The sequence below is a fragment of the Pseudonaja textilis genome, chromosome 7, assembly GCF_049901715.1.
Source record: "Pseudonaja textilis isolate UNSWEBS1 chromosome 7, rPseTex1.2, whole genome shotgun sequence".
Lineage (NCBI taxonomy): Eukaryota > Metazoa > Chordata > Lepidosauria > Squamata > Elapidae > Pseudonaja > Pseudonaja textilis.
In genome coordinates this window covers 1,369,249-1,394,716 of record NC_141996.1, presented here as the reverse complement: position 1 = coordinate 1,394,716, position 25,468 = coordinate 1,369,249, and the positions used below count along the sequence as shown (strand labels likewise).

The window sequence follows — 25,468 nt, the reverse complement described above, 5'->3', positions numbered from 1 at the left end:
AAATGCAAAACACAAGCAGAGGAGAGGAGTTTCAGTTTCACAGCAGTACCAAGCAGTGTTAGTACAGAACAGCTGAGTTAAGCCACACCCAGGCTCCTTGCTGTCTCCTTCTTGCTCACCCAGCAAATACTGTTTCAGTTTCCAAACAGCCCTCCACTCTCTCACACAGACAGGACGCCAGCCAGGTGAATAGGCAGAGGGAGAATTTTTTTCCCCCTTATTTCCTCCCCAAAAACTAAGTCCCACCACATAGTTTTGTAGCGAAGCACGGGTATAGAGCTATAATAATAATAATAATAATAATAATAATAATAATAATAATAATAATAATAATAATAATAACGATGACCTTGCTGGCCCTCCTTCCCAGCCTTGCTCCACAAACAGAAGCCAGTATGATCGGGTGGCCAGCGAAGGAGAAAGACTGGTGTGAAATTGTGACACGTTTGGGACACCAACCGGTGTGAGTTTCTGGTCCTTGAGGACATCCCCGGCCAAAGAACGAGAACACAAAGGCAGACGGACAAATTAAAAAGGGCCAATGTGTTTTGGAGAGAAAAGTCTGGCGGAAATCCATCTGCCCTGATTAAAAAGTAGGTTATTGGGAGCTGGACGTGCGCTCAGCTTTCCTCCTGGCTGTTCAACCACAACCACAACACACAAAGAGGCACCTTCTCAATTGGGCGTTTTTTGGTTCACCTTGGAGTATTTGTTTTTGTGCGTGTACTGTTTTTATTCTCGACTCTTGTCTCTTTCTTTGCTGGCTCAGTTCCGTCAGCTCTGCTGTTTGGACGTGGGGCCATTTTGCGATGATCTCTTCCTTTCTCCAGGCACAGCATCATAAAACCATAGACTCCCTAGAGCTGGAAGGGACCTTGGAGGTCTTCTAGTCCAACCCCAACCCCGGATCAAGCCAGGAATCCTTATATCATCCTGGATGAATAGTCGTCTATTTTTTTTCTCTCAAAAGCCTTCACTGACGGAGCAACCAAAACATCTATATCTGTCTGTCTATCAGTTTATATCTATCTATCTATTTATCTATCCATCCATTTATCTATTTATCAATCCATCCTATATCTAATCATTCCACCTATCATTTCATATATCCATATATCCATATATCCATATATCCATATATCATCTATCTATCTATCTATCTATCTATCTATCTATCTATCTATCTATCTATCTATCTATCTATCTATCATCTATCATCTATCTATCATCTATCATCTATCTATCATCTATCTATCATCTATCATCTATCTATCATCTATCATCTATCATCTATCATCTATCTATCATCTGTCATCCATCATCTATCATCTATCATCTATCTATCTATCTATCTATCTATCTATCTATCTATCTATCTATCTATCTATCTATCTATCTATTATCTATCTATCTATCATCTATCTATCTATCTATCTATCTATCTATCTATCTATCTATCTATCTATCTATCTATCTATCATCTATCTATCTATCTATCTATCTCAATCATCCATCCATCCATCTCTGTCTGTCTGTCTACCTATATATCTCTATCATATCTATCTATCATATATTTATATCTATCTATCTATCTATCTATCTATCTATCTATCTATCTATCTATCTATCTCTATAGCTATATCTATCTATCTATCTATCTATCTATCTATCTATCTATCTATCTATCTATCTATCTCTGTCTGTATGTATATGTATCTATATATCTATCTATCCATCCATATCTATTTATCTATCCATCCATCCATTTATCTATCTCTGTGTATTCTTTCTATCTATTTCTGTGTCTATTCTTTCTATCCATCAATCCATCCTATATCTAATCATTCCATCTATCATTCCATCTATCCATCTATCATCTATCTATCTATCCATCCCTCTATCTATCTATCTATCTATCTATCTATCTCATCCATCCACATTACCTATTTGTCTATCATCTATATATATAAAAAGCGAAATAATACCACTCACGCATCATCACAAAATCTCCAGAACCGTAAAGCCTACAAACTTGAAATTCAGCACGTAGGTTCCTCTTGGCTTCTAGGGGCTCCCTAAGAAAGGATTTTTCCAAAGGACCCTCAGAGCATTTAGAGTATTTCCTATATTATCATTATTATTAACACGCTCTGATGCTCAGGAGTTTTACCCCCTCTCCCCACCTGAAAAAAAAGAAATCTCTTCCAAAGGCAAAACACGAGGAGAGGAGTTTCACTTTCAGTTTCAGAGCACCAAGCAGCTTTAATACAGAACAGTTGAGCTAAGCCACACCCAGGCTCCTTGCTGTCTCCTTCTTGCTCACACAGCAAATACTCTTTCAGTTTCCAAACTGCCCTCAACTCTCTCACACACTGACAGGACATTAGCCAGAGGAATACCGATGGATGCTGGTAGGGAGAGGCAGAATTTTTCCCCCTTATTTTCCTGCCCGAAAACTAAGCCCCACCACATAGTTTCATAGCGAAGCATGAATATTGAGCTAATATAGAATAGAATGAATAAGCTGGAAGGGACCTTCGAGGTCTTCTAGTCCGGCCCCCTGCCTCAAGCAGGAGAACCAGGTTATGTATCTCATCTCTCTTCCCAAAATCCTAGGCTTGGAAGGGTCATCCTGGCCTTCTAGCCAAGGGTCTCCAACCTTGGCCACTTTAAGACTGGTGGACTTCAACTCCCAGAATTCCTCAGCAAGCCAGGAATGATAGAGTTGGAAGAGACCAGAAGGGTCATCTAAGTCAGGGGTCTCCAACCTTGGCCACTTTAAGACTTGTGGACTTCAACTCCCAGAATTCCCCAACCAGCTATGAATGATAGAGTTGGAAGAGACCAGAAGGTCCATCTAAGTCAGGGGTCTCCAACCTTGGCCACTTTAAGATTTGCGGACTGCAACTCCCAGAATTCCTCAGCCAGCTTTGCCAACTTTAAGACCTGTTGACTTCTGGGAGTTGAAGTCCACAAGTCTTAAAGTTGCCAGGGTTGGAGACCCCTGTTCTAGCCCAATCCCCCCCCAGGGGGTTGGACTAGAAGACCTTCAAGGTCCCTTCCAAGTCCGTAATTCTGCAATTCTGTTTATTTTAGAGTGTTTTTCCAACAGGTTTTTGCCACCTTCCCGTTCGAAAAACTAAATCGCCGTATTCTTTCTTTGGCGATTGCAGCTCCTTCTCGGCATTTCAACCACGTTCCGGCTTCATTGTGGCAAATCCATGATGCTTGTTCTTCCGGCACGCCTGGCGATCCCTCGCAAAGGCTGAAGCCGACCAGCTCCCGGCCTCCTTGGAGGTGGAAACCAGGGCAAGATGGATGGGTAGCAGCCGAGGGAGGCCCTTTCCCAGAAGCCCGACCCAGAGCCGGCCTGGCTCACTCGGGGGGTTTAAAGGCTGTGCACTTCCAGGGGGCAGGAAGTCAATTTTTGTTTTTTGTTTTTAAAAAGCACAAGCTTCTTTCTAACGGGTCTAATTAGCTCAAGACCAGCCGCCTACCCCCAGGGCTCCTACGGTTTTAGTCTGCAAGAAAAACCACCAAGCGCAGGGAGTACCAAGGAGGACTCCTCCTCCTCTTCTCCACAAACCCACTCTTTTTTCCAGCACTGATGATGTTCCCTAGTTGGGTCATGAAATGCCTGCAAGAAAACCCACCAAGCTCGGAGAGGACCAAGAACCACATAGTTCTCCTCCTCCTCCTCTTTTGCAAATTTTTCTCCTTTTTTGCAAATTTTTCTCCCTTCTAGCACTGATGATGTTCCCTAGTTGGGTCATGAAACGTCTGCAAGGAAACCACCAAGTTTAGAGAGCATCAAGGACCCCGTTGTGGTCCTCCTCCTCTTCCTTCTCCTCCTCCTCTCGATGGTCCCTAGTTGGGTCATGAAACGCCCACAAGAAAACCACCAAACTCAGAGAGCATCAAGGACCCACAGTTGTCATCCTCCTCCTCCTCCTCTCTGTAAACCCCTCTTCCTTCTAGCACTGATGATGTTCCCTAGTTGGGTCATGAAATGTCTGCAAGGAAACCACCAAGCTCAAAGAGCACCAATGACCCACAGTTCTCCTCCTCCTCCTCCTCTCCTCCTCCTCCTCCTCTCTATAAACCCACTTCCTTCCAGCACTGATGAGGTTCCCTAGTTGGGTCATGAAATGTCTGCAAGGAAACCACCAAGCTCAAAGAGCACCAATGACCCACAGTTCTCCTCCTCCTCCTCATCTTCCTCCTCCTCCTCCTCTCTATAAACCCCACTTCCTTCCAGCACTGATGAGGTTCCCTAGTTGGGTCATGAAATGTCTGCAAGGAAACCACCAAGCTCAAAGAGCACCAATGACCCACAGTTGTCATTCTCCTCCTCCTCCTCCTCCTCCTCCTCCTCCTCCTCCTCCTCCTCCTCCTCCTCCTCCTCCTCCTCCTCCTCCCCTCCTCTCTTCACAAGAGATCCCCCCGGAGAGGTAGTCTCTGAGGGTCCACAACCATTTGATGGCACAGGATCTACCGATCCAGGAGGACAAACCAGGAACAGCACCTCCCTTCTTGAAGGATTTAAAAAACAGACGGGGTTTAAAATACGCAAGTGGCTACTTCAAGATGTCCTCGTTTCCCGGGGAGCTGGCTCATCTAGTCCACGGTCCTCCGAAGTCCACCACCCACCCGAAAAGCATTTCTTTCCTGATAACTTAAAAATAACCCTAAATCTGGGGCTGGCTTCCAAGTGGTCCTTCCGCTGAGATCAAGACTTGAAGATGCCCAGCCGGTAGATGTTCTCCGTAATGGAGCCTTCCTCGGCAAGAAGAGGCCAAGGATTGTATAAAAAGAGGGAAAAATCTGGACTCAATTCGGTTTGTGCCAAGCGTGGTGCAAAAAGCCGCCACCTCGGCTGCCTCCAGCTAGTCTCGTACCATGGTCCTGTTTGTGGGATTCTGTTTTAACGGCCCCTAGAGAGAAAAGTGGGTGAAAAATGGACAGAAGTCTCACGTCCCGTTTTTTTCAGTGCCGTTCTCACTTTGAACGGCCGCTAAATGAACGGTTGTTCACTTAGTGGAGACTTTCTTTCTCTCTCTCTCGTTTGCATTTTAACTTTGGGGGGAAAAACAACAACATTTAAACCATGATTTCTTCTTGGAAAGTTAAAAAAGAAAGAAAACAGCCAAGCCGGCCAGGTTTCTTCCTGCTTTCCTGCCCTCGCTTGGGGCATCAGGAAATAGCGGCCAGGGGAAGGTCCCGAGGTCAGGATGCAGAGCCCATCGAGCAGGGCTGGGTGGCTTTTCGACACTTCCTCCCACAGGCAGATGGGTCGTAAGGAAACGGACCAAGAAGCCGGGGAGGGGTGTGTGTGTATGTGTGTGGTTTTACGCACCGTCTCCTTTGCCAAGGAGGCCGGGACAGGCAGGGCCCGAGGAGGGAACGGCGCATTTCCCCAGGCGAAGGGTCACTCTCCACCCACCCGCTCGGAGAATAGCAGGAAAATGTGACCTGGCTCGCTTGCCTGGATCTGTTCATGCCCGAGGAGAAGTTTTTAGGCGAGCTGCTCCAAAGTTCAACGCTAGCACGTTCAATGTGGGACAGATTCACTACGATTCTTGACGGACGTCTCGGGTTTTTTTATGTGCACTGAGAGCCTTTGCAGGCTTTGCGCCAAGTGTGTATCCAATCACACTTGGCCAATAAAGAATTCTATTCTATTCTATTCTATTCTATTCTATTCTATTCTATTCTATTCTATTTTCTTATTCTATTCTATCTTCTATTCTATTCTTTCTTATTCTATTCTATTTTGTATTCTATTCTATTTTGTATTCTATTCTATTCTATTCTCTCTCTTATTCTATTCCATTCCATTCTATTCTATTCTATTCTATTCTATTCTATTCTATTCTATCCTATTCTATTCTTTATTCCAATATTCTATTCTATTCTACATTATATTATATATTCTCTCTTCTCCTCTTCTCTTCCTATTCCTATTCCTATCCTATTTTATTCCTATTCTGTTCTGTTCTATTTCTATTCTATTCTATTCTATTTTATTCTATTCTTCTCTCTTCTTCTCTTCTTATTCCTATATTCTACTCTATTCTATTCTATTCTATTCTATTCTACTCTACTCTTTCTCCTTGCCTATTCTATTCTAATTTCTATTCTATTCTCTCCTATTCTCTCCTATTCTCTTCTCTTGTCTCCTATTCTCTTCTCTTCTCTCTTCTCTTCTTATTCCTATAATCTACTCTATTCTATTCTATTCTCTTCTACTGTCTCTTCTCTATTCTATTCTATTTTCTCTTCTCCTCTCCTCTGTCTATTCCATTCCATTCCATTCCATTCCATTCTATTCTATTCCATTCCATTCTATTCTATTCTCTCCTATTCCATTCCATTCCATTCCATGTCTAGTCTAGAGAAAAGAAGGACTGGGGGGAACATGATAGCATTATTGCAGGATTTGAGGGGCTGCCAGAAAAAAGAGAGGAAGAGGTCCATCTATTCTCCAAAGCCCCTGAAGAGGCAGGACAATCAAGCAATGGATGGAAACTGATCAAGGAGTAGAAGCAACTTGGAACTAAGGAGGAATTTCTTGACAGTCAGAACAATTAATCAATGGAACAGAAGTTGCCTCCAGAAGTGGCTGACCCATCATTGGAGGCTTTTAAGAAGAGATTAGACAACCCTTTTTCTGACATGCTAAATGCTCCAGCAAGGGGTTGGACTAGAACAGGGCTCTTCCCACCTTTTGGACCTCAGGGACCACCAAACTCATCCTTTTAAATTCCCGCGGACCAGAGACCCTGGGAAAATCCCCCCAAAAATCTGCAGGAAAATCCCCCACCCTGATTTCCTACCGATCGATTGTTCTTTATTTGGGATCGCAGGATACCATCTCCGGCTCCGTTCTCAGGGGGAGAGAGAGAGAGAGAGAGAGAGACTTTTGGCTTCATGCAAGGAAAGCAGCAGAAGCCGCAGAAGTCTTTCTTTCTCTCCCCAAACTCTGCCAGAAATGAGTCTTTGGAGCCTCTTGGAGCAGGAGGCCTTGCAGGGTCCCAAAGGCTCACTTCTGGCGGAGTTTGGGGGAGAGAAAGAAAGACTTTGGCTGCTTTCCTTGCATGAAGCCAGAAGCAGAAGAAGGAAGAAGTGGAAAGGAGCAGCCCGGTGGCCAGGCCAGGCGCGTGGGGTGAATGGGGCAAGTCCCCCTCCGCCCTTTCCCCCTCCCCTCACTACCCCGTGTTGCTCGCGATGCAAGCTACGCAAGCTTTGTGTTCCCACGCAGCCTGCATGAATTGCTTTGGGAGGGAGGACATTTCTCTGCGGACCACCAAAATTTCCTTGCGGACCACCGGTGGGCTGTGGCCCACCGGTTGGCGACCACTGGACTAGAAGGCCTTCAGTGTCCCTTCCAATTGTGCGATTCAGGTTTTTTTTCTATTATAACCTCTGAGAATCTTGGATATGTCTAGTTTAATGAAAAGAAGGAATGAGGAGTGACACGGTAGCAGCCTTCCAGTATTTGAGGGGCTGCCCTAAGGAAGAGGAGGGGTCACTCTACTCTCCAAAGCCCCTTGGAGAAGGCAGGAGAAGAAGCAATGGATGGAAACTCATCAAGGAGTAGAAGCAACCCGGAACTAAGGAGGAATTTCCAAGCAGTGAGGACAATGAACCAGTGGAACTGCCTGCTACCAGAAGTTGTGGCTGCTCCATCACTGGAGGTTTTCAAGAAGAGATTGGGACAGTCCCATGTCCAGAATGGTAGAGGGTCTCCTGCCTGAGCAGGGGGTTGGACTAGAGGACCTCCAAGGCCCCTTCCAGCTCTCTTCTGATTGATTGACTGATTGGCATTGTGCATCCGACCCACTCCCTGCTTCTTCCTGTCTCCAGCCAGGCTGGTTCGGTTGTGCCAAATCTGCCAGGATACAGAGTCAGGTGCTAATCAGTGAATTGCCTGGCAAGCAGTTATATTCTTCCCGAGGGAATTTTATTTTTTTTCATGGGAGGATAATTATTGGGTGGGCGGATGCATGTCTCTCTCGATGTATGTTTCTCTGTGTGTGTGTGTGTGAGTGTGTGTGTGTGTGCGCATGCATAGGAAGGAAAAGAAAGGGGAGTGCAAAAACTCTGGGGCATAGGGTTGAATGGTTTTTCAGGTTTGAAAAGCAAGTACCGGAGGATAGAAATGGCATGTAAATGGTGAAAGAAAGAAATGAAGGAGGAAGGAAGGAAAAAAAGAGAGAGAGAGAGAGAGAGAGAAGGAAGAAAAGGAGGAGGAAGGAAAAGAGAAAGAGAGAGAAAGGAAGAAGGGGAGGAGGAGGAAGGAAGGAAAAGTGAGAGAGAGAGAAAGGAAGAAGAAGAGGAGAAGGAAAAGAGAGAGAGAAAAGGAAGAGGAGGAGGAAGGAAAAGAGAAAGAGAGAGAAAGGAAGAAGGGGAGGAGGAGGAAGGAAGGAAAAGTGAGAGAGAGAGAAAGGAAGAAGAAGAGAAGGAGAAGAGAGAGAAAGGAAGAGAGGAGGAAGGAAAAGAGAGAGAGAGAGAGGAGAGGAAAAAGAAAGAGGAGGAAGAGAGAGAGAAAAGGAAGAAAAGGAGGAGAGGAAGGAAAGAGAGCGAAGGAAAAGGAAGAAAGAAAGGAAAGAAAGAGGAGAAAGGAAGAAGAGGAGGAGGAGGAAGGAAAAGAGAAAGAAAAGAAAATGAGAGAGAAAGAAAAGGAAGAAGAGGAGGAGGAAGGAAAAGAAAGAAAGAAAAGGAAAAAAAGAGAGAAGTAAGTTTTGGAAGATATAAATGATAGACGGTATAAATTTGAATGAATGAAAGAACGTACGACTCTTCTGGGGAAAGTCTAGCTAAAAGGCTTCTAGAGGTCTTCTAGTCCAACCCCCTGTAATTGTCCTTCCCTGTCAGGAAACCTCTCCTTGACTCCACCTGTGGCTTCTTGTCCTGCCTTCAGGGGCTTTGGAAAATAAGTTGGACCCCTCCCCCCGCCCTCTTCTTTGGGGCAGCCCCTCAAATATTGGAAGGCTGCCATCCTGTCCCCTCTGCCCTTTTCAGCCCCACAGCTGCTGCGTGCAGAAAAGGGGGGAGGGCGAGATTTAAAAATATCCGAGGCTTCCCCCCGGGGTGGTGTCCGATGTCCGAGGCGGCTCTCCCTGTTGGGCTTCCTGCCAGACAGGTGGAGGTTTCCCACCTCCGTGGCGAAAGTCACACAACCTCCCGCGAAATAGCAAAGCATCTCAGGGGAATCCGACAGGTCGCTGTGTGTCTCCCCCTCCGAAGGGAGCACAGTTTATTTTATTTATTTTATTTGGTTTGTCAATTGCTTACCAGATAATAGGTAGAAGTAAAAACATAGTTAGGAATACAGGGATACATGTAAGAAAAATATAAAAGAAACAATAGGACAGGGACGGTGGGCACGTTGGTGCGCTTATGCACAGACTACAGACCTCTTAGGAAAGGGGTGAAGTCAATAGTAGACAGTCTAAGGTTAAAGTTTTGGGGGTTTGGGGAAGAAACTACAGAGTCAGGTAGAGGATTCCAGACATTGCACCACTCTGTGGCCGAAGTCGTATTTCCTGCAATCAAGTTTGGTGAGGTTAACCTTGAGTTTGTATCTATTGTGTGCTCTTGTGTTGTTATGGTTGAGGCTGAAGGATTCATTGACAGGTAGGACATTGCAATGTATGATTTTATATACTATATTTAGATCGGACCGAAGACGGTGTAATTCAAGGTTTTCTAGGTCTAGAATTTCGAGTCTGGTGGCATAAGGTCTTCTACAACGAGTAGAGGAGTGGAGAACTCTTCTTGTGAAATATTTCTGGACTTTCTCAACTGGGTTAATGTCTCATCCTTGTGAGGAATGTGCAGTGTGGGAAAAGCGTTGCTTTCTTGTGGGTCTGTCCTTGTGGGAAGAAGTGGGGTGGGTGGGCACTCCAGGTTTTCAAGAAGAGACGGGAGGGCCATTGGTCTGAAATGGTATTAGGGTCTCCTGCCTTGAGCAGGGGTTGGTTTAGATGACCTCCCGAGGCGCCTTCCAGCTCTGTGATTCTGTTAATGGCCGAGCCATTAAGTCAAAAGAGGGCTCAGCCTGGAATCAGGACATCTAGTCCTCAACTTATGATGGCAACCGAGCCCAACCTTTCTATTGCTTGTTACGTGAGCCGTGCCCCTGTTACAACCCCTCGGGCCACCGTTGTTCAGTGAATCGCGGCGGTTGTTAAATTGCGGTAGTAACATGGTTGTTGAGTCAGAATCAGAATAGAGCCGGAAGGGACCTTGGAGGTCTTCTAGTCCAGCCCTCTACTTAAGCAGTATAACCTATTACCATCTCAGACAAATGGTTATCCAATCTCTTCTTAAAAACCTCCAGCAACTTTCTTGTGGCAAGCAGTTCCACTAGTTAATCGTCCTCACTGTTATACCTGATGATTCCCGACTCTTGACATCCGTCTCTATTCTTTTATGGACACTGAGAGCCTTTGCACCAAGACAAATTCCTTGTGTGTCCAATCACACCTGGCCAATAAAAGAATTCTATTCTATTCTTTTCTTATTCTACTCTATACTCTACTCTACTCTACTCTACTCTACTCTATTCTTTCCTTATTCTATTCTATTCCATTCTATTCTATTCTATTCTATTCTATTCTATTCTATTCTATTTCTATTCTATTCTATATTCTAATTCTATTCTATTCTACTCTATTCTTTCCTTGTTCTATTCTATTCTATTCTATTCTATTCTATTCTATTCTATTCTATTCTATTCTATTCTAATTGTAATTCTAATTCTAATTCTAATTCTAATTCTAATTCTAATTCTATTTCCTGCACTTTGTTCCAGAGTCTCAACCTCCTTTTTGGTACCCAGCAGTCGACCTGAGGCTGATTCATCACAGACACAGACAAAGACACACACGCATGCACACACACACACACACACACACACACACACACAGGGCCTCTCTCAGCCTCCTGGTGGGGTCCTCCTCTCCGTCTTGCATCGGGATGGGAAGGGAAGGGAAGGTGGGGCCGAGACAGTAGATTTGAACCCTCCGGCTGCGATAAGACGCCCACCTCATCATACGCACCATCCCCATGGCAACTCTGGAGTAAAACGATGGGTGTTATCCTTCCTGCCAGCTCACAGGGCTTCATCCTGTTCCATTCATCCTTTGCCACTTCCCCAGCTGCTGCGAAAGGGCTTTTGTGTCACAAGGCGAAGGGCTTTTTAATTTCCTTATTTATCGACTCGAAAACCTCCCTGCAGCCGCTCTTCTTGCAAAAGTTCTGGGCGGAGGCCCCTTCGAAAGTTTGGAGCAGCAGGAAAGCCAGGTTAAGGGGCCGGGAGCCAACAAGAAAGCTGGCGCCAGGGCGAACGTCCCACTTGCAAGGAGCCAATCTTCCCCCAGAGCTGCGGGGGGGTGAGGTGGGGGGGGGTGTGGGGAGAATGCTAGAATGCTAGCTAGGGCTGGAAGGGACCTGGGTGCGAGGGAGGTCTTCTAGTCCAACCCTCTGTCCAAGGCCTTACGGCAGCCTGGAGGAATGGTTAAAAAAATCTTCTCTTGAAAACCTCCAGCAATGAAGCAGCAAACAACTCCTGGAGACAAAACCATCTATGTATCCATATGTCTGTCTGTCTCTTATATCTATCTATCTATCTATCTATCTATCTATCTATCTATCTATCATCTATGTACCTGCTATCAGTTATATCAATCTATCTATCTATCTATCAGCGATCTCTCTATTCATAATTATCCTCTATGTATCATCTCTCCTATCTATCTATCTCTCCTATCTATCTATCTATCTATCTATCTATCTATCTATTTATCTATCTATCTATCTATCATCTGTGTACCTGCTATCAGTTATATCAATCTATCTATCAGCGATCTCTCTATTCATAATTATCATCTATGTATCATCTATCTATCTATCTATCTGCTATTATCTATCTATCTATCTATCTATCTATCTATCTATCTATTTATCTATCTATCTGCTATCAGCTATTTATCTATCTATCTATCTATCTATCTATCTATCTATCATCTATGTATCTGATATCAGTTATATCAATCTATCAATCTATCTATCAGCGATCTCTATTCATAATTATCATCTATCTATCTATCTATCTATCTATCTATCTATCTATCTATCCATCCATCCATCCATCCATCCATCCACCCATCTATCTATCTATCTACCTATCCATCCATCCATCCATCCATCCATCCAGTGTGTCTATCTACCTGCCTACCTACTTACCACCCATCCATTTCTGTCAATATCAATATCAATTTCAATATCAATGTCTATTTCTATCTGTCTATCTATCCATCCATCCATCTCTCTCTCTCTCATCTCTCTCATCTCTCTGCGTCTACCTGCCTTAACTACTCAGTCACTCACTCACTCTATCTATCCTGTCCATTTGCCTATCATGTATCTATCATCTATCCATCTATCTATTCCTCTATCCATCTAATCTCTCTCTCTCATCTCTCTCATCTGTCTATCTATATCTATCTATGTTATCAACCTTATCTATCCATCCATCTATCCTGTCTATCCTCTTACTCCTCTTCCTCTTCCTCCTCTCCACAACCCCCCCTCCCATTCTAGCACTGATCCAACTAAGGAACCTCCTCCTCCTCCTCCTCCTCCTCCTCCTCCTCCTCACTCCCTTCTAGCACTGATGATGTTCCCTAGTTGGGTCATGAAACATCTGCAAGAAAGCCATCAACCTCCGAATAGCACCAAGGATCTCACAGTCCTCCACCTTCTCTTCACTCCATCAACCCCCATCGCCTTCCAGCACTGATGAGGTTCCCTAGCTGGGTCATGAAACATCTTTTAAAAACCCACCCAGTTCAGAGGACACCGAGGACCCAACGGTTCGACCCAGAACTACAAAGATGAACTTCTTATTGGCACCGGGCAAAGCAACCAGGCGGAAAGCAATGCCCCAATCAAAGAGCGAAACCATAACCCCGCCAACGCTGGCAGGTCGAGCTACAGTAAATACCAACAGTGAATATCAACAGCTTCTTTCTAGCACTGATGAGGTTCCCTAGCTGGGTGGTGAAACGTCTGCACGAAAGCCCCCAAGCTCAGAAGGCACCAAGGACCCTATCAAAATCTGGCTTTCCTTCCCGATCTCGGGGGGGACAGCCATCGTTCTTCACCTCCTGGGCCAACAACTCCCACCCTCCACCTCTTCGGAGTATCCCAGCTAGGTAATCCTCCACCACCCCAGGAAACCAGGTTTAACCCCGAGCATCCTGGGCCCCCGCTTTCCCCCTTCCTCCCTTCCCCACCCCCCACTCCCAATCTGTGCCTGTCAGCCCATCACCCCCTTTTCCCCATCAAAGCCAGCCTCTCTCCCCGAATAAGAGCCACCCTGACAGAAGGACCCGATTTTTTAGAGCAGACGGCAATTTGCTAAGATAATTAGATCTGCTAAGGAAGCACTGTTAAACACACACACACACACACACACACTGAGAGAGAGAGAGAGAGAGAGAGAGAGAAGGGAAAAAACAGTGGGGGTGGAAGGGACTCATTTAAATTTCCATTTTATTAGTCATTCTGCAGAAAGAAACTGGTGGCATTTAGGGGAAGAGTTTACACCCAAGGCTACACAGCGCAGGGGTCTCCGGCCTTGGCGTGTTTAAGCCTGGAGGACTTCAACTCCCAGAATTCCCCAGCCAGCAAAGCTGGAGGACTTCAATTCCCAGAATTCCCCAGGAGTCTCCAACATTGGCCCCTTTAAGCCTGGTGGACTTCAACTCCCAGAATTCTCCAGCCAGCAAAGCTGGAGGACTTCAATTCCCAGAATTCCCCAGGAGTCTCCAACATTGGCCCCTTTAAGCCTGGCGGACTTCAACTCCCAGAATTCCCCAGCCAGCAAAGTTTGCCATGGTTGGAGACCCCTGGCCCAGACTGTTTCTCTCTCTCTGTCTCTCTCTTTCTCTCTAATATCCCCCCTCCTCGATCTTGGGGGGTCCATTCCCGGCCCCAGGAGCCGCTCTGCATTTTGGGGGGGCACCAATTCAACCCGGTTTCACGCGCAGAATCCATGCGGCTGGCTCCCACCAGCCCAGGTATCCAAGCGACAAGCTGCCCAGTTGCGATACAGCCAGGCGAAAACACACAACTGTGCGCGCGCACACACACACACCCAGGCTACACTGCACAGTGAAGCATTATGGGTAATCCCCCAGCGGCTGCCCTGCTCCCCAAAAGAAGACTGTCCGTCCCCTTGCCTGGCCTGCAGATCAACAGGTGTAGTTGAGTCAATCCTAATTGTAGGCAAATAATTACGAACGAATTGTTCTTCTAAAGTAGGGGTCTCCAACCTTGGCCACTTTAAGCCTGGAGGACTTCAACTCCCAGAATGCTGGGAGTCGAAGTCCTCCAGCTTTGCTGTCTGGGGAATGCTGGGAGTCAAAGTCCTCCAGCTTTGCTGGCTGGGGAATGCTGGGAGTTGAAGTCCTCCAGCTTTGCTGTCTGGGGAATGCTGGGAGTCGAAGTCCTCCAGCTTTGCTGGCTGGGGAATGCTGGGAGTCGAAGTCCTCCTAGCTTAAAATTGCCCAATTTGGAGACCCCTGTTCTAAGTCAACCCGTCAATCAATCAAATACAGGCATCCCTTGACGTACGAGCACAACTGAACCCAGAACTGAGGTGGCCGAGTGAGACATTTGTTTAGGGGAGCTTTGTCCCATTTTACAGCTTTTCTTCCCACTGTCGTTAAGCGAATCACTTCCATTGTTCAATTAGCAACAAGGGCGTTAAGCGAACCTGGCTCCCTTTTGTTGACTCTGATGGTCAAAAGTTGATCACGCGACCCCGGGGGCCCTGCGACCATCGTAAACACAAACCCAGACGCCATTTTGCCTCTGAATTGGGATCACATGACTGCTGGGGATCGCGGCAAGGGTCATAAGTGTGAATAGTGGTCCTAACTCACATAGTGCCTTGGTCACTAGGAACCCTCACTAAACAAACTGTTGTTAAGTTGAGGTCACCTCACATTGTTTTTCATTGCCGTTCTTGTCCTCCAGACTGGCCATACACCAGATGTTGGGTAACTATCCTGTTTCTCCAAAAATACGACCTACCCTGAAAGTAAGTCCTAGCGTGATTTTTCCACGTGTGCCCAATATAAGCTCTACCCCTAAAATAAGCCCTAAGTAAGATCCCACCCATTCCAGAGTGGAGGAGTAAAAATTAAGCTAGGGTGGAGATGCAGGGAGGGTGGAGCTGCCCTACTACTTCCCTTTGGACAGGTGTAGCCAGGCCTCGCGCACCCCGACACCTGCCTGGCCGGCCCATTTCTTCTGCAGCCGGCAAGGCTGGCCAGGCTTTCCTGAAGGCCTCGGGAGCTGAGAACAAAGCTCAGGATCGATCCAGAGGTCTGTTATATCGCTTGCAGAGGCCTTCAGGGAAGTCTTGCCGGCTGCAGAAGAAGATCCTGAAGGCCTCTGACAGCGAAAAGGAGGCCGGGGGTGATGCATGCAAGTGAGGTTAGTCAGTAGATGAACTTCCCCTGAAAATAAGACCTGGTGCCTTTTTTTTGGTGGCAAAAAATTATAAGACAGGGTATTATTTTCGGGGAAACACAGTATACAAGCCATCTCTCTCTGGAAGAGGCTAAATCGTGGTGGGGGAGTTGTCCTCCTCCTTCAGAAGTCTTCATAGAGACCATGGATGATCATAGGACAGAGATGCTGCAGTGGGCCCAGCCCTGAGCAAAGGGGCTGGATTACATGACCTCGAGGGTTCCTTCCAACCTTGCGGTCCTTCCATCCCTGCCTGGAGATCCAAGCAGAACCTCATGAGAACCTCCTTTTCTTGCCAGGAGTCCATTGTTCCTCATCCTATAAGGCTGCTGTATATTTCTTACTGTTTTGTCTTTAATTGTTGGGCTGAGAACAAAGCTCAGGATCGATCCAGAACTCGGTTATGGGCTGCAGAGGCCTTCAAGAAAGCCTTGCTGGCTGCAGAAGAAGAAGAAGTACCTCCTGAAGGCCTCTGACAGCAAAAAGGAGGCCGGGGGCGATGCGCGCAAGCGAGGTTAGTCAGTGGAGGGCATTCCCCGAAAATAAGACCTGGTGCCTTTTTTTCGTGGCACAAAAATATCTATATAAGACAGGGTCTTATTTTCGGGGAAAACGTGGTAAGATGGGGCATTGGTCAGCAAGGCAGGGGCAACCCTGGTTGATTCTCCAGGAGGTCCAGGTGAGGGGGGGAGGAGTTTCCTTTCTGCCCCCTTCATGTTCTCTGTTGCTTAAAGGAAGCGCCAGGGCGAGATGCCAGCCTGGGCACAGCTCCGCCGTCCGATCAGCTCCTCACCCAGGCTGCCAACGCCGATCAATTAAGCCTTGATTGATAGGAGTGTCATCCGGTAATTGCACCGAGCGGCACGCCAGGAGGCTCAGCAGTGGGGACCGAAGGATGGCACAGCGGGGCTGGCAGGCGGGCATGAGGGCGGGACCGTCTGGTTCTCCATTCCAAAAAACCAAACCCTCTTTTTGTGGTTCCTTCTTCAAAGAAGGCGCAGCGTGGCTCTTTCGGAACCAGCCTCCGTGGCCAAAGCGTTGGCACCAGCGATCCGAGAGAGGCCGCCGCTGAGATTTGCAAGGGTGATCGGTTCGAGGTCCTCGGCTTGCGACGGTTCGAAATGACCGCGGCACTGAGGAAGAAGGGGCTCGGGGCTGTTCCTTGGGCTTACAGGCTGTTGCGGCGTCCCCAAAAGTGACGGGCGCTTGGAAGAGGCACATCTTTTATGACGGGTGCAGCATCTCGGGAAAACGTGTGTCCTTTCCAGATTGGCTCCTGAGGAGCCAAGTCCATGGGGGGTAGCTGGATTTGCTTAATGACCATGTGATTCACTTAGTAACGGGAGTGATCCCTTTACGGCTGTGGGGAAAAAAGCTTCTAAAATCAAGCGTGGCTCTCTTCCTTCTTTCCTTCCCTCCCCCTCCCTGTCCTTCCTTCCTTCTTTTCCTCCCTTCCCTGTCCTTCCTTCTTTCTTTCCTTTCTTCCCTCCCTCCCAGTCCTTCCTTCCTTTCCTTTCTTTCCTCCCTCCCTACCTGCCCTTCCTTCTCTCCTTCCTTCATTTCCTCCCTTCCCTGTCCTTCCTTCTTTCCTTCCTTTCTTCCCTCCCTCCTTCCTTCCTTCTTTTTTTCCCTCTCTCCCAGTCCTTCCTTCCTTTGCTTCCTTTCCTCCCTCCCTACCTGCCCTTCCTTCTCTCCTTCCTTTCTTCCCTCCCTCCCAGTCCTTCCTCCCTTCTTTCCTTCCTTCCCTCCACCCTCCCAGTCCTTCCTTCTTTCCTTCCTTCATTTCCTCCTTCCCTACCTGTCTTTCATTCCCTCCTTCTCTTCCTCCCTTCCTTCCTTCCTTCTCTCCGTCCCAGCCCTTCCTTCCTTCTTTCCTTCCTTCCTTCCTTTCCTCCCTCTCTACTTATCCTTCCTTCCCTCCTTTCCTCTTCCCTCCCTTTCCTTCCTTCCTTTCCTCCTTGTCCTTTGTTCCCTCGTTCCCTCCTTCTCTCTTCCCTCCCTTTCCTTCCTTGCTTCCCTCCCCCAGTCCTTCCTTCTCTTTTGTCTCCCTTTCGTTCCTTCCCTCCCTGTCCTTCCTTCCTCTCTTCTCTCCTTTTCTTCCTTCCTTCCTTCCTTCCTTCCTTCCTTCCTTCCTTCCTTCCTTCCTTCCTTCCTTCCTTCCTTCTCTCCCTCCCAGTACTTCCTTCTTTCCTTCCTTCCTTCCTTCCTTTCCTCCCTCCCTACTTATCCTTCCCTTCTTTCCTCTTCCCTCCCTTTCCTTCCTTCCCTCCCTGTCTTTGCTTCCTTCCTTCCTTCCTTCCTTCCTTCCTTCCTTCCTTCCTTCCTTTTCTTTTTTGTGTCTTTCATCAAATGTATATATCTTCTGAACTCACACAGAGCCCTTATAATATTTTAAAAAGCTATCACATGATAAACACCCACAACTACACACACACACACGGTTTATTTCAAGCCCCCAGATTTGCGAAGGGTTTTCTGGAATCTGCATTCCGAAGAACAGCTCATTCCTGGTGAAACCTTGGAGTCCTATTTTTCTAGGGTTCGTAAAAGGTGCTCGGGGTTTTCTCCGCTGGTCACCTGTCTCGGAAGGTTTGGCCCTAAAGCACCAGCGCCGGGCACAGAAATTCTCTTCCTTTTGAAGCAGCTGCCGTCGCACGGCATTAAATGTTGTTTCAAAGAAGAAATTGGGGGATTTTTTTTTCCTTCTCCTGGGCGTGGTGGCGGTGGAATGTCCCTGCACTTACTAGTAACTCGACTGACAAAGCTGCTTTTCATTCTAAATTAAACATTTCTCAAACTTGGACGCTTCGAAGGCGGGCGGACTTCAACTCCCAGAATTCCCCAGCCAGGATTGATCCTCCTTGCAGGCAGCCGGTCAGTTGCATCCTTTTTAAGAAAGTCCTTTAGGCCACTTGGCCGTTTGTCTGTGCCCTGAGGGGTGCAGTTGGGTGGGGAGCCTTCTTGGACCTGTTGTGGAGGTGTGCTTTCTGCGGTTCCACTCCCATTAGCCCCACTCAGGTGACCCTGAGGCCACAGGTAAACCTCCAAGTGCCCTCAACGACCTTCTCAAAGGATGCAAGCGACCAGTTCTGTCTGCAAGGAGTATCAATCCTTCCCTTCCCCACCATCCAGTCTAGAGCTGAAGAAGCTCCTTGGGTGAGAAGCCAAACATCTTCAAAAGAAAAAAAAAAAAAAAAAACCAGAAAGTCCAGGTGAAAAGGCCCCTTTGGGATAACCATCACCTGGATGGCTGAGAATCTCTACAGATTTTTAGCTGTACAGTTTGAGATGGAATCCCCTTGGAATGGTGTGGGAGTACGAATGGATTTCCAGAGGAAAAATTGCTGACCACAGGAACCATTTGCACCACTCAGGTGACCTGGAGGACACAGGTAAACCTCCAAGTGCCCTCAATGACCCTCTCAAAGGATGCAAACGACCAAGTTCTATCTGCAAGGAGTGTAACTCCGTCATCCAAGTCAGAGCTGAAGAAGCTTCTTGGAGGAGAAGCGAAACATCTTCAAAAGAAAAAAATAATAAGGAAGTCGAGTTGCATCCTTTCTGCAGGAATTCACCCCTAATTTGGGTTCTCTTTGGGGATAAAAGCTACGGAGGTCCTCGGAATATTGACCATTTTCGCTGGGAAGGACAAAGCAGGTGATTTTTACAGGTGACGGAGAAAGCGAGAAAGGGCCACCATAGATTCTTATACAGGTATTCTCCAACTTACAACTGTTCTTTGGTGGCTGTTCAAAGTTACAATGGCGTGGGAAAAAAAAGTGTCTTATGGTGGCTTTTTCACACTTAACTAACCGTCCCAGCATCTCCACAGTTACATGAACAAAATTCGGACGCCCAGCAACCGACTCGCATTTTTGACAGTTGCGGTGCCTGGATGTCACGCTTCCCAATCCGCGGCAATGATTCGCTTAACAACAGTGGCCAGAAAGGCTACAAAAAGCGGCAAAACTCCCTTCACCCCTGCCTTGCTTAGCAACAGGAATGTCGGTCCTTAACTGCAGCTAGAATTGTATTTGCTCAAAATTGGAAAAAACGATAAAATTCCGATGGAGGAGGAGGAGGAGGAGATTGAGAAAATAACGGGATATGCCGAAATGAGTAGATTAACACTGGCAATTAGAGAGCAAGAAGAAAAAGAATATTTTAAGACGTGGGATTTATTTTACCAATGGTTAGATAGAAAAGTGGAAAATTGGAAGTATAACTTTACAGCAATGAGATATTATGATTATTACAGAATGACTTTTAATGCGTATTAAAATTGGTAAGAATTGACATTTGCTCTAAAGGATAACGTGGACTTGAAACTTAAATTTAATGATGGTGTAATAACAACATATAATATGATATGGGGAGTTGATTAATATAATGCGAATTTAAATTTGAATTCAGGAGGAAAAAAAGATCATATATATTGTGCACAAGAATCATGTACCAACTCACACACCGTACAATTGAAAGGTGGTTTTATTTTGTGGTTTTATGTTTGTATTTGTCTAGGTTTGTTGTTAAAAAAAAAAACTTTTTTATTAAAAAAGAAAAAGGAAAGTCGAGGCTCGTTTATTTGTCGTAAGTCAGGCCTCGCCTGTAGCTGGTTTTGATTTGATCGCGCCAAGGAATTAAGACTATGATTTGCAATCGCGTTTTGTAACAAGCGCGAATAAACCTCTTTTAGCTTTGCAAGGGTTGGGGGTTTTGTGCAGCGGGAGGAGGGGAGACGGGGAAGGGGGTTAGCCCAGGTTATCCCCACCTCCACCAACTCTCTGAGGCAGCCGGAACGCTTGCAAAACCCTCTAGCAGTGAGGCTGGGGATTATGGGGTGTGAGGGTGAGAAATCAGGCTGGTGGGCATTGAATTTTGCACTTTCCCCGCCTGTCGCTCTCATTCAAGGACAGATACCCAGCCCCGAGTCAGTCTCCTTTAAAAAAAAAAAAAAAAGATAGAACCTAAAATAATAGGGCGGAAAGGGACCTTGGAGGTCATCTAGTCCAACAACACCCACCCACCCTCATTTAAGACAAGAGACTTTATATGTACCCGGTCACAAACGGCTGTCCAATCTCTTCTTGAAAACCTCCAGTGAACGGATCACCCAAAACTCTGCAAGGCAAGCTATATATCCTTTAATTATATGTTCTAATGTAGAGGAAATTTCTCCTTAATTCTAGATTGGATCTCTCTTGGACAAGCTTCCATTCCTGACTCCTTGCCCTGCCCTCTGGCCCTTTGGGGAATAAATTGATAGCTTTGTTTAATAAATAATAAGGACTTGACAGTTGGATTAAAAGTGCCAAATCCAGTCTGAACATCTGACCGGCTGCATGACCAACAACAACAACAATTATAATAATAATGGAAATAATTTCACCTTTTTATTCACCCCCCGAAGCACATCACAAAAACAACAGCAGCAGCACACCAAACCCGTCATCGCAGCCTGAAAAGATGTTGTTTGACCCCAAAGTGGCTCCGATTAACTTAATGTCGTTACTGAGCGATTTGCACAGAGGGACCGAGCATGTATGAAGGCAATTGTAGGACTCATCCAATGTCCGTCTAACTCGGCGTTGGCTGCAAGCAGAGAAAGAGACAGACTAGAGCTTCTCTTGTGTAGATCACACCGGCCAGCAGTGCAAAGGAAACAACCAGCAGAATAACAGAGTCGGAAAGGACCTTAGAGGTCATCCAGTCCAGGGGTCGCCAATCTTTTGGACCTCAGGGACCACCAAACTCATAATTTTAAATCCTGGGGACCACTAATATGAATTTTGACTGACGGTGGCTGGCTGATGTTGGTGGAAAAGAAAGAAAGAGAGAGAAAGAGAGAGAGGGGGAGAGGGAGAGAGAGAGAGAGAGAGAAAGAGAGAGAGATCTGATCTAACCTCTCTTTTTCCCTCTCCCTCTCCCTCTCTCCCTTCCTCTCTCTCTCTCTCTCTCACACACACACACAAACATACAGAGGCAGGGGTGGGATTCAGATTTCTTAACAACCAGTTCTTGGGCATGGCTTGTATGTAAATATTATAAATATTGATGTAAATATTGATTTTTTTTATTTAAAAAAGAGCAACTTTTACCCCAAACCAGGCAAAGCAGGCAGGCAGATTGAGTTGCTCACAGAATCACAGATTCATTCAGAGATCTATCTATCTGCCATTGGCTACCTGAGTCTGTCACATGAAATTTGCTTGCATTGAGTCCGCACTGAATAATAAGAAGCTTCAGTCCTAAGGAAGGTTCAAAACAGAGCCGAAGACCTAAAGATTAGCTAGAAATCAGGAAACCGTTGCATTTCTTGCTTTCTAGCTAATCTTTAGATCCTCGGCTCTGCTTTCTAGCTAATCTAAATCTCCCAGCACAGCAGAACAGCTGATGGCCAGAAAAAAAGCAAAAAGCAAAACAGCAACTTAGCAGGTAAGTTTGATGGCGCGCGTGCCAGGTAAAGAGTGAGTGGGCGGGGCGGGTTCCCGCGGGCCATGTGGGCAGCGCGGCCTTGTGTTTCTGCGCAGCCTGGATTAATTGCTCTGGGAGGTGCTTTGGGGGTGACATTTCTCTGCAGACCACCAAAATTTTCTCGTGGGCCACGGACCACCGGTCGGCGATCCCTGTTCTAGTCCAATTCCCTGCCCAAACAGGAGACATTATCCCAGGAGTGTCCAACTTTGAAGACGTGTGGACTTCAATTCCCAGAGCTGGCTGGGTAATTCTGGGAGTTGAAGTCCACAACTTTTAAAGTTTCCAGGTTGGACAGCTTTATTCTTAGACCAAGGGATCTCCAACCTTGGCAACTTGTGGAATTCAACTCCCAGAGAAAGCTGGCTGAGGAATTCTGGGAATTGAAGTCCATAGTCTTAAAGCTGCCAAGTTTGGAGAGCCCTGGTCTACTCTAGACCATTTCAGACAGTTGATTGTCCAATCTCTTCTTTTTTTAAAAAAAAATCCTCCAGTGTTGAAAACACCCACAGCCTCTGGAGGCAAGTCGAGGCAACACAATCCAACTCAAGCCAATTGCATAGTACACGTGTTGTGCATTGACAACCAAGGTTTGCAACCAGAAGCTACGTTTACAGGCCTAAACTTTGCTACTGTTTTTCTACATTTACACACACAGCAGGGAAAACATACAGTAATTCAGTGGGTTAGGTTTCACACGAACACAATAAAAAAGAAGTCAAGTTTAATATTAACCAAGGGGAGAAGGTTGCACGAATATAGCCACACACCCAAACCCAATTCATGGTTGGTTTGGATTTTTTGCCTCGCGCTCAAAAGGAAAATGTCAACCGATCTAGTGTTGTTTTTTAACCTTAGCAACTTTCATCCAACAAGAAAAATAACACAACTCGAATGCCTTTTGGGCTGCGTTCAATCCACGCACTTTCCGTTGTCAATCTTACTTTCAATGATATTTGGCAAGTATAAAACATCATTACCGAGCTATATATTATCCTTGTGAAATAGGAAATATGCAAACATTTTACAGCCACCTTTTCCCCCCTTGCGCTTCAAAGGACAGGAGAAAAAAAAAAATACAATTTCACAACCAGCGGCAATTCGGTCTGTTTGTAGGATGGAAAAAATGCAAACCCAATGCAAACAGGGTGGAGGTTCGTGGGGAAAATAGGAGGAAGAAGGAATTATTAGGCGGGTTTCTCGAGTTATTTATAAACATAATCATAAAGGTTTGGTAGCAGCAAATAAATAAATTAAAAAAAAACCCGCAGCCAGGGAGAAACATTGCCCCCCCCTGGGTTAAATCCAGTCTTCAGGGTAAATTCCCTACAAGTAAAAGAATTAAGCTCAAAAACTTTTTCTGGGAAAGTCGGTGAAAACCCACCTAACTTTGGATAAAAGGAGCAGACAGAAAAGTTCTGGGGTTCAAGGAGGAACAAGGATGGAAGTCTGGGGAGAAAATCCAGAATATCTAAGAGGTGTAAATTTCGTATAACTTAACTCTCGAAGAGGAAAGGGAATCGCTGCGCCCTGATTCTCAGGCAGTTTGTTCGAAACTGGCTCAGAAATGCCTTCTGCCACCTCGTTTCTGACTCCCGGTTGAGTCCTCCGTTGGTTGGACTCGTTTCTCTCCCTCCACCGCCCTAACTGGAGGTCGGCCATGCTCCCACCCTCCCCAGTTGGTAGAGACAAGGGGAAAGCTCTTCCACGGGTGTCCCCCCCTCTCGCCCCCCAAAAAATGCTGGGGATTTTTTTTCCTTTTTTTTTAAAAAAAAGTGGGTAGCCTTAAGAGAACTGACCTTGGGTTAGGAAGAGAGAAAGAACGCGGCAGCATGGAAAAGAAGGGGAGAGTGGGAAGACGGAAAGAAGGAAGGAAGGAAGGGGGGGAAGGGGAAAGAAAGGGGAAGGGAAGAGTGGCAGAAAGAAAGAAGGAAGGAAGGAAGGAAGGAAGGAAGGAAGGAAGGAAGGAAGGAAGGAAGGAAGGAAGGAAGGAAGGGGAAGGGGAAAGGAAGGGGAAAGGAAGAGTGGCAGAAAGAAAGAAGGAAGGAAGGGGGAAGGGGAAAGAAAGAGGAAGGGAAGAGTGGCAGAAAGAAAGAAGGGAAGAAGACGAAGGAAAAAGGAAGGGAAGAAGGAACGGGGGCGGAAGGAAGGGAAGAAGAGAAGAGGAAGATGGGGAGAACGGAGAGAAAAGGGGAAGAGGGGAAGAAAGAAGGGAACCGAGAAAGAAAGAAAGAAAGAAAGAAAGAAAGAAAGAAAGAAAGAAAGAAAGAAAGAAAGAAAGAAAGAAAGAAAGAAGCGAAAAAGGAACCGGGGGGAAAAGGCAAAGAGGGAAGGAAGGAGGAAAAAAAGGGGAAGAAGGAAAGAAGCAAACCGGTTCAACCAAAGCAAGCCTTCCCCACCCACCCGCCCGCCCCGCCAGACCAGGGATCCCCGGGCAGGAGCAGCAGAGGCAGCAGCCCCTTCCCCGGGGCCGGCCAGCCTCCCCCCACCGCCCCCCGCGCTCCCCTCCGCCCCGCCGCCCCGGGCGAAGGGCAAGGCGGCCGCTTACGCTCTCGGAGAAAGTCTCCATGGCCGGCGCCCATTCCCGGAGCTCCCGCCTGGCCCGCCGGATTCCGCGCAAGTGCCGGCGAGGGAAACGGAGCAGCGGGCGAAAGACTCGCTCTGCCCACTTCCTCAGCCGCCGGCGGGCTCTCCCCCCCCCCCAAACACACACACACACACCCAATATATATATATATATAACAGAGAGAGAGAGTGGGGGAGAAAGAGAAGGAAGGAAGAAAGTGGAAAGAGAGAGAGAGGGAAAAGAGAGGAGAGGAAGGGAGGAAGGAAAGAAAGGAGAGGGAGGGAAGGAAGGAGGGAGGGAGGAAAGGAAGGAAGGAAGGAGGGCAGAAAGAAGGAAGGAAGGGAGGGAGGAAAGGAAAGAGAGGGAAAGGGGAGGAAAGGAGGGGAAGAAGGAAGAAGGAGGCAGAAGAAGGAAGGAAGGGAAGGAAGGAAGGGAGGGGGAGGAAGAAGGAAGGAAGGGAGGGGAGGAGGGCAGAAAGAAGGAAGGAAGAAGGGAGGGAGGAAGGAGAAAGAGGGGAAGGAAGGGAAGGGAGGGAAGGAGGGAGGAAGGAAGGGGGAAGGAAGGAAGGGAGGAGGAGGAAGGGAAGGGAGGGGGAAGGAAGGGAGGAAGGAGGGGAGGAAGAAGGGAAGGAAGGGAGGACGCAGTTTTGTTCCGTGATACAAAAAAAACAAGACGTTGAGACTCAGAAAAAGTGCCGAGAAGAGCCCTAAAGAGGATCAGGGGGCTGGAGGATGAAACATACCTATTGAAAAGGAGGATGAGGCCTGGCTAACGTGGCAGGTGCCTTTCAGGATTTGAGGGGCTGACCCAGGGAGGAGGGAGGGGGACAAGGAGGCCTTGGAAACTGGGAGAGTTACAACCTAGAAAGAAGGAGAATTT

General features: G+C 46.8%; 1 pseudogene; it reads left to right on the top strand.

The window, feature by feature from the left end:
• Positions 1-865: 865 nt before the first annotated feature.
• Positions 866-16,748, top strand: LOC148125210 (uncharacterized; annotated as a pseudogene).
• Positions 16,749-25,468: the final 8,720 nt, after the last annotated feature.